Below are 9730 nucleotides of genomic sequence, written 5' to 3'. Positions count from 1 at the left end.
TAGGCTATCTAGCCCAGAGAACTAAGAGCCCCCAGGCAGAAGCTGCATAGGCAGGTGCAATTTCAGGCTCTTCTTTCAACCACTGCTTTTCCTCTTCAGATTTTCTGAAAAGCTCAGATCATAAACATCTTCCCATGTGAGCCTATTTTGGCTGTGGTCACCCTTAATGGGCAGTGGGAACCTTAGCTCCTGAAGGGGCCTATAAGCCATCCTAAGTCACCTGTGGCTGCTGCAACACACACCTGCATGCGTGAATGACAGACGCATCAAGAGTTAAAAAAAATCAAAACAACAACCCTCTCCCCGCCCAGCATAAGCCTCCTTTCTCTTTGACTAATAACTTCTAGACTAAAACAAAATAGTTGGAGCAATACATTAAAAAAAAAAAATCAATGGAGCTATACACTGTGGACTACTCATGGTATATACCTTCAGTGAGGAACTGTGAGAATAGTGGTTTTAGCAGAGAGGAGTTTTTTTTTTTTTTTTTTTTTGAGAGGAGTTTATTATCAGTAGCAGAAGTCCAGGGTAGGCAGGTCAAGTCTGATGTAGCAGCGTTGGAAACCCATCAAGAACTCAGACTCCATCTAATTTCTGCTTTCTTCCCTCAGGTCTCAAGGTGGCTGCTGTTCCTCCAGGCATGGCATCATCATTCAAAAGGAAGAAAGAGGAACCCACGAAAGGGCATGAATAAATCTATTACTTTTTATAACTTTTACTGGAAGATTTCACCCAGTGACTCATTTGTTGGCTTCATCAATTGGCTACAGCATACCATATGACTTCCTAGCTACAAAGGAATCAGGGAAGGTAAGAATGTGTGTTCTTTAATAAGAAAATTAAGGGAGCAAGAGGTTGGGAAACCAAATGGCTGCTGAGTAGCCAATCTGCTGTGTTAACCATAACAAATCCAATTTTAGAAACTGCTTGGTAATGTGAAAAAATTCTCTCTCATCTAAGCGCTAACCCCCGGCTCAACCATACTTAACTCCTGATGTCAGATGACATTGAGCATGTCCAGTCAGACAGGTCCAAAGGAAACTCATTCCCCAAACTCCAAAAGTCAGTCCAAAACACCAGAAATAGGCTCAACCCATTCTAGAGGAGGATTTCAGGCAGTTAGAGAAAAGCCAGCATTCCTCAGGAACTCGTGAAACTGATTCTCCTTTACCATAAGGAGTCATGCCCCTTACCTCTGGCAGAAGGGACATATGGCGTTATCAACATATCACAGTGTGTGCTGGCCTCCAGGCTCCTTCAGTATCATAAGTGCCTGTTACACACGTCAAAGCTCATGCTAGCATCCTTGTCCCTCTTATTTGTTCCCCTTACTCTAAGCTCCCTCTAGCTCATGGGCTTCCTTCCCCCAGCTATTCATTTCTCTTTATAACTCTGCTATTCTGGTGCTCCCTTTGGCTATCTCTACTGTCTCTATTTCACTCTGCTCCGGCTTCTTTCACTGTGTTTTCTATGTTCTCTGTCCCCTCCTACTCTCCTCTCTCTCACACATAGCCCTAGCCATGTCTAGTCTTCTGGCCATGTTCAGTCTATTTCTTTCTCTCTCTGCTCTAGATTGTTCCAGATGCCTCTGGCTGGTTTTTCCCCCCTTCTCTCATATCTATAACAAAAACCTTCACTTAACCATATCATGGAGTGGTCATGTCCTTAGTTTATACACAGTCTTGTCTGCATCCATCTCTCCTCATCTCCACAGATGCCTCCCATGGTCACTTCCCACCTAGAGGCTGTGTGGTATGTTGCTCTCAGATCCCCTGACTTGTGACTCTTTTTATTCTCAGGCCCTCAGTATAGTTCCCTAAGCAATAGGCTCTCAAGATGGTGCCCAGCCACAGCCCTCTGAGACATAAGTAACAACATGCTACTGTGTAAATCAGTGTGGGAATTCTTCAAAACACTAAAAATAGAACTTACATAGGATTTAGCTCTAACCTGGGTATATACTCAAAAGGCTCCATGCTACCTGAGAGAGGGACCCGAGAAGCCATATTTACTGCTGCTCCAGTCACAATGGCTAGGAAATGGAATCACCCAAATGTCTGTCCACAGGTGAGTGGACAGTGAAAATGTGGTGCATATATACAATGGGATTTTAGTCAGCTGTAAAAAGTAAACTTAGGTAATTTGAAAAAAATGATAGATCTGGAAAAAAAGTTATAATGAGTGAGGTAAGCCAGATCCAGAAAGACAAATGGTGTATATTCTCTCTCATACTTTGGATCCCAGCTTCAAATTGATAGATTTCTGCATTTAAATCAGTATCTATATAGGCCAGGAGGTAAGAAAAGAAATCCTGGCGGGGTGGGGGTGGGGTGCTACTAAAACATGGGATATGAAGAAGTGTTGTGTACTAGGAATGAAAGGGCTTAAGTGATGTTGGGATGGAGAAATACATAAGTCGGGGGAAAGTTAACAAAAACTAAAGATTAATAAAATAGCCATTTAGAAAATTTATAAACTGCTTTATAAACTAAAATAAAACAACCTAAAATTAAATAATAAGCCAGGCATGGTGGTGCAACCCTTTAATCCCAGCCCTCAGGGAGGCAGAGGCAGGTGGATCACTGTGAGTTTGAGGCTAGCCTGGCCTACAAAGTGAGTCCAGGACAGCCAGGGCTACACAGAGAAATCTTGTCTTGAAAAACCAATAAATAAATAGCTTGGGTTAATGCTACTTCCACAGATAATAGACTTGTAGCTAAAACTCTTACAGGTGTGGGATACCTCCCTCTGAATTGTTGACAGAGAGGTCCCCAAAAGAATGTTGGCCATTTTTGTCAATCTTGCTTGTCCAAAGAACTTGATGGTAAGACCCTGTTGCTGAAGACATCACACACTTTGGTTATAGACACAGAGAAATCAAGTTGGAGCAGTTTTGGTAACTCTCCCTCTGCTGGTAGTGTTTATAGGAGCAGAAGGTGCGGTGTAAACTGTGGAGGAAGAAAACTCATCAACAGTCTGATCTAGCTGTAGACCATACTTGAATATGCCTACTGGTGCAATGGTAGCATGCCTGTATTGGGGTAACCAACTGATTTGTTATCGGATTGGATCCTAACTCATGGAAGGGAATGCACATCTATTACTGTAAACCAGATCAAAAGTCCAAGGGGTGGAGTGGGGATGATGTGCTAAAGTTGTTTCTTTAAATGGACACATTCTCAAACTTCTATCTAAGTATTTATGTCTATACCCAGAGACTAGTGACACTCTCAGCCTGGAGTGAAGGTTAATACAGAGCCTTGTCAGAATGATGAGAATAAGTGACTGTCAAGTACTTAGCTCTAACTAGGATATAGATCCCTTGAGGCCCAGGAGCATCAAGGAAGGGAGTGTTTAAAGAATGAAAGAGGCAAGGCTTAAGCAACCTCAAAGTTTACTGTGGGGCCTAGGGCTCAGGGACAGTGTCCCAGCTTCATCATGGGACTAGAATTCTGACTTCACTGGCCTCAGAATTTATCAGAGGGATTGGGATTTTAGTACCAGCAGCCCCCAAGTTCACTGGCACCAGGGCTTGGTCTCCTGTGGTTCTAGAGTCACTGTGTGAGTGGAGCTTGGGCTCCCATGGTTCTAGAGTCTCTATGAGAGTAGGGCTTGGGCTCCCATGGTTCTAGAGTCTCTATGGGAGTGGGGCTTGGGCTCCTGTGGTTCTAGAGTCTCTATGGGAGTGGGGATTGGGCTCCTGTGGTTCTAGAGTCTCTATGATAGAGTGGAGCTTGAGATCCAGTGGTTCTAGAGTCTCTATGAGAGTGGGGCTTGGGCTCTGGTGGTTCTAGAGTCTCTGTGAGAGTGGGGCTTGGGCTCTGGTGGTTCTAGAGTCTCTATGAGAGTGGGGCTTGGGCTCCCATGGTTCTAGAGTCTCTATGAGAGTGGGGCTTGAGCTCCTGTGGTTCTAGAGTCTCTATGGGAGTGGGGCTTGAGCTCCCATGGTTCTAGAGTCTCTATGAGAGTGGGGCTTGGGCTCCGGTGGTTCTAGAGTCTCTATGAGAGTGGGGCTTGGGCTCCCATAGTTCTAGAGTCTCTATGGGAGTGGGGCTTGGGCTCCCATAGTTCTAGAGTCTCTATGAGAGTGGGGCTTGGGCTCCCATAGTTCTAGAGTCACTATGAGAGTAGAGCTTGGGCTCCATTAGTCCCAGAATCATTGTGGCACTGGAGTTTTCATTTATTTCAGCAATTCTACAGATCACTGAAGGACCCTCAGAGCTTGGCTCTAGTGGTCCCAAAGTTTACCCTAGATCTCAGGTTCTGACCCCAGTGGGCCCAGAGTTGACTGGAGACTGGAGTCCTGAATACAACCCCAAGTCAGCTTTCAGAGTTGAGAGGATCTGGTGCTTTGCCTGGAGGCCCCAATGGGTTTGTAGAATTCAATGTGTGGCTGAGGTTTGGCTCTATCTCATTGTGTTGGTCATCCATGTGGGAACCTGCTCTTGCGCCTGCTGTGTCACTTAGCCAAAACCTGATCACCTCAAATATCCTACCTGGAAATGAGTTCCAGGATCCCTCAGTCTCCATAGCTGAAACTCAGGCAGACATGAGCTGTGAGAAAGGGGGAGTTAGAACTAGAAGACAAGCCTACCTCAGTATATGTACAAAACATAGCTCCCCCTTCCCAACCGCAACCCTTTCTCAACCTGCCAAGGGTGACTGAAATGTCTGAGACTGAATTCAGAGTCTTACTCTTTGGAAGAATTCATGACCAAACCGATGGCACAACTGAGAAAATATGTCCAAGACATTGATGAGACAGTCTCGAAAGTGAGTGAAACAGTTAGCATATTGGAGGAGAAAGCCAAAAATGTAGAGGAAAAAATGCATCAAGAAAACTGAAACATTGAAAAAGAACCTGAATAAAAATACTGGGGATAAAACAATGGTCAGTCAAATAAGTTGAAAATATCAGAATCATCAAGAGATTCCTGGGATGGGGTGTGTGTGCAATGTAGAGACACTAGTAAAACATGTTTATGAGGAAAGCCTAGGAGGGAAGTGGGGAAGTCTTCTGGGATCCACTGGCACATCCAGCCCAAGCTCCCAGGAATGGGGAGGGCTCTCTAAACACACAGGCACAGAGCTCCCTGAGGCTCACTTGCTCTGAGTTGTGCCTTTGGGGTGAGGATCATCACTCACTGGTGCTGTGGTTGAGAAAACAATGCGATGCTCTGTGCCCCACTTTCTATGCAACGGACATGAGAAGTGAGGCCTAAGTTACTGGGCTGCTGGAAGGAGCAGCACAGGCTCCAGCCAGGCACAGAGTCTCAGTAAACTGCCAGGTGTTTTTCTGTTTGTTTGTTTTTGTTTTTAACAATATTAGATTTGCAGAATAGAAAAAACAAGTCCATAAAATAACAGGAGCCCAGAATTTACACTAAGTGGGTCTATGTTTATACACAAAAAAGTCTATGCTATTCTCTCCTGTGTTGGACAAACAAGGAAACTATGGCCTGGAGGATAACAAGGAAATTTCCTGAAGTCAACAAATATAGATCCCATGCAAGGTTTCTTGCTTTTCTAGAACATACTCAGGGGTCCCCAGCTACTTGGGGAACCGAAGCCAGAGGACTGGAAGTCCAAGGCCTGTGTGGGATGCTCAGTCAGTTTAACACTAGTTTGAGCAAGTTAGTGAGACCTTGTTTTGAAACATAGAAAGAGGGCTGGGAATACAGACCAGAAGTAGATCACTTGGCTAGCTGGTTCAAGGTCCTGGGTTGAGTCCCCAACAGCACAATCCCCTCCCCCACTAAACAAACCTAAAAACTAAAATTCACCAAAGACACACTCAGAAGAACTCTCTGGAAAACTTAAACCAGACTACTTGTTGGGTTGTTAGTCAGATTTTGGGTCACTGTGACAAAATATCCAACATAAACAACTTAAGGAGGAAAATCTATTTTAGCTCAAATTTTTAGAGGTTTCTTCTTGTCTTGGCTCTACTGAGTCCAGCCTGTGGTGAGGAAGGCCTTCATGGAGCTGGTAGTGTGGACAGGAAGCAGAGGGGGGAAGGGACTGGGGACAAGCTCCAACATTCAAAGACACACCCCCGGGGATCTAGTTCCTCAATGAGTCCCCAACCTCCAAAAATAGTTCCAGCCACTGGGACCAAGCCTTCAAGACCTAACCCTATAAGGAATATTTAGTATCCACAGTACATATAAAAAGAGTTGACCAAGCACTCAGGGACAGGGTCCCATCACACCCCAATGTAGGAGATGGGACTTCAGAAAAAGCTGAGAAAGTATTTGCCACCACACAGACCCCTCCCAGGGAAAAGCTACATGATGTCTACCCTTTCAACCTCTTCCTGGGGGACAAAAGGTGTCTTTGAGCCACCATGACCTGGCCTTTCCTGGAACAGAAGGAATGCTCACCGCTGCACTTGATCCCCAAGCAATCACTGACAACCCCCTCACCACCACCACATACACATCCTTCCCTTCATCATGATGATTGATAGTCCCAGAGCTCCCGCCACTTGGCCTTCTGTTAGTGTCCTGTCCAGTAAAGCAGATGGAAAATGAAACTGAGCAGTCCTTGGCATCAAAAGTACCACTGTGATGTCACAGCTCCCAGGCCACTTGGAACCATTTAGTGACCAAGCATACTGAGGGGAGAGAGCTCCGAGGAAGTTTCAAGTCTGCTTCTGGCCCATAGCCTCACCCAGGAGTGAGGGCTACAAGATCATCTTGCTCTTTGTGGGCACAGGATGGGTGATGGCAAGATACTGATCCAGAATTGCAGGTCAGTCCTTGAGGTTGGGTAGACCTGACCCAAGATGCTTTGAGGCTGACAAATAAGAGCCAATGTGATGAGAAACTTCTTGGAACATTTCGAAAAGCTGAAGAGAAACCAAGGGTAACCAGAATGAAGGATTCTAGGATTCTAAAGCAGCTTGGCTGAGACTGTGAATTCTGCACAGCTCTAGAGGTCAGCCCATCCAGTGGTCAAAGTTCATGTTCATGGGCTTTGATGACATCATGAGGCTTTGTGAAGTATTGGGGTACAGCAGGGGTCTTTTGTAAGCAAGAAGGTGGTGACCTCCAGGTAGAGTGAGATTACCACGTGCCAGGGTTCACGTGACAATCTATTTGATATCCCAGCATCAAAACTGGCCCCAGGGCTGTGGATAAACAGCTCTGTTGATAAAGTGCTTGTTTGGTATGCATGGGGCCTTGAGTTTAATTGTCAGCACTTCATAAACTGGTGCAGTGGTGCATGAGTGAATTCTCAGTGCTGAGGATGTAGAGGCAGGAGGATCTGACACTCAAAGTAATCCTCTGCTATGTAGTTTGAGCCAGCCTGGCATATATGAGACATTTTCTCAACCCATAAACCTATCCCTTGTTTAAAAAAACCCACCAGAATCAGAGAACTTGGTCCTGAGAGCTGGCAGTTCAACCAGAGGCACACTCATAAGGCTGTGGAGCTGGTCAAGCCAGAGGCTAGCATCACTCCATGCATTATTTTCCATATCAGAGATATCTGGTGTTGAAAATTAACTGAACCACTCCTGGCTGAGAAAGTTGGGATGGCTATAGTTTCCAGAACATTCTGAATGTTTTGCTTCCCATCTTAGCTCTGAGGTTTGGCCTTCCTCTTCCATTCTTTTGGGTGATGAAATAAGTTTTCCCAAAGGCGTTTGTAGGCCTGGCCGGTGCTCCCCATGAGGGATTCCGAGCTCTATTCTAGCTATGCTGTCATCAAAAGGCCAGAAGAACCGACTCTCCCATCTGTCCCTGCCACAGGACTGTATTTTATCTGGCAAGCCCAAGGGAAGGAGAGATAGACAGCAGGGGGTAAAAAAGATGGGCCATCTTGTGTTGATACTGTTTGCCAGCCAGGGAGAGCACACTCTTGTGGGTGCCAGCTGCTAAATCCCTAGGAAACCTTGGACTAGGCTGGAGTAAAGAACTGGCTCTCTCTTATCCCACCCTCAAGGCGTGGCCCTGCCTTAGACTCTGCCAAAGGGCCTCAAGCCGCAGAACTGAGGTGTGTCCCAGCTTCCTGAGCACCCTTGGCCATAGCAGATGGGAGCTGACAAGAAGCCTAAAAACACACAGCAGCCTGACGCCCCCGTAATTTCCACAGCATCTGTGGGTGAGCGTCTCTTCCAGAGGTGGAGAAGACGATAAAAGCAGGAGTGTTTCTGTGTGAGGCACAACTAGGGAAGCGTGTTTTCAGGCAATTCACGCCAGCAGAGTTTTAATATACCATGAACCCATGTCGGCAAGGATGGGAAAAGCCTTGTGCCAGGACCCCTGACTTTGTAATTGCTCTGGACTCAGGAGAAAGTGGTTGGTGAGTAGGCGGGCAGCACTCTTGCTGGCTGGATTGCTCTAGTGTACTGACTGCTAAATGCAATGTCCACACTTCACACTCCTGTAGGGTTTCCCAAAAGCTTGGTCTTGATCCTTAGAGTTGCCACACCTAGGCAAAGCCCTATCTAAGTAGTCATCCTTGAAGTGTGGTTCAGAGGACATGGTTTTCTAGGACGAAGTTGTTTGTGGTTCAGAATCAGGCTGACAGCTTGCAACTGCTTGACGGTAAGTGTCATGCCTGGCCCCAGATGGATCCCACCTGGTTGTTATAGCAAATAATCTGGGTCCAAAAAGAACCAAAATAGACAAGCAGCTAGAAATGGTGGGGATGGCCATCAAAGGGCCCTGGTATACAGTGCTGGTGAATAGCCAAGATGCTGGCCACAGGAGATTCATGATATGGTAAAGGTCACAGAAATGATCCCAGAGGCAACAGTTGGTCAATCAGTCTTTTCATAGCATCCCTGGAACGTTCAAGGATCATAGGTTCCTTCCAAGAATGGTTTCTGTTTTCAAGGATCTGGTTAAGAAAATAAAGGAGAAAGCAAACACAGGTTGCCAGCAGAACAGTTAGAGGTGTGTGGTGACGCCAGCATTTCCCCTGAGGTCACTCTCTTGAGCTTACCAGAGAAGGCTCCGTAGATACAGTGATGGGATAGAAGTGTGAGGTTTGGTTGCTGAGAACAGGCAGTGAACAGCTGAACCCTTGCCCTCGTCTGGACATGGAGTGTGGGTCTGGAATGATGGATGGTCATAAGAGAGAAGAATTCCATCCCCAAGGCCTTGCACACAAGCGGAGAAGGCATCCAAGAGTTAGCCCCGGATGATCTCCAGCTGTTTATCTGCCTTGGGTCTCTTTAGATCCAGGTTATTTCTGTAATAGCCAGGTAGGATCCAGTAGGGCCAGGCATCACATTTACCAGTGTTTGGAGGGAGAAGCTTTTTTAGTAAAGATAGCACAAAGACCCAAGTGGGTAGGTGGGGTTATTTCCAAGGGCTCAGAGATCCTAAAATTATCTCCGCATCTCTTTATGTCAGGAGCACTCACGCTGGCCGTGATGGTGATTAAGTAGTAACATCAAAATACTAAGAATATTTGACAATTGTGGAGTAAAATGATACATTCTTCTCATCTCTAGATTGCCACTGGCTCTTCATCAGCCCCAGAATTCAGCATCTCTATTCTATAGCCATCCCAAAAAGGTGATGGCGGTCACTTTCATTCATCTGAAGCGGACCCACCCACCCAAATTTACCATTTATATGAGTCACGGTGCTGCTTGTGCTCAGAACCTCTGGTGGGTGTAGACAAGGTAGTTGGTGAAATTCAGCACCCTTCATGACAAAGCCCTCAGCAGACCACAACAGAGCCAAGGAAGCAGCTTAAAGAGCACATAGGT

This window comes from Acomys russatus, chromosome 32, assembly GCF_903995435.1.
Source record: "Acomys russatus chromosome 32, mAcoRus1.1, whole genome shotgun sequence".
Lineage (NCBI taxonomy): Eukaryota > Metazoa > Chordata > Mammalia > Rodentia > Muridae > Acomys > Acomys russatus.
This window is presented reverse-complemented; position numbering follows the sequence as displayed.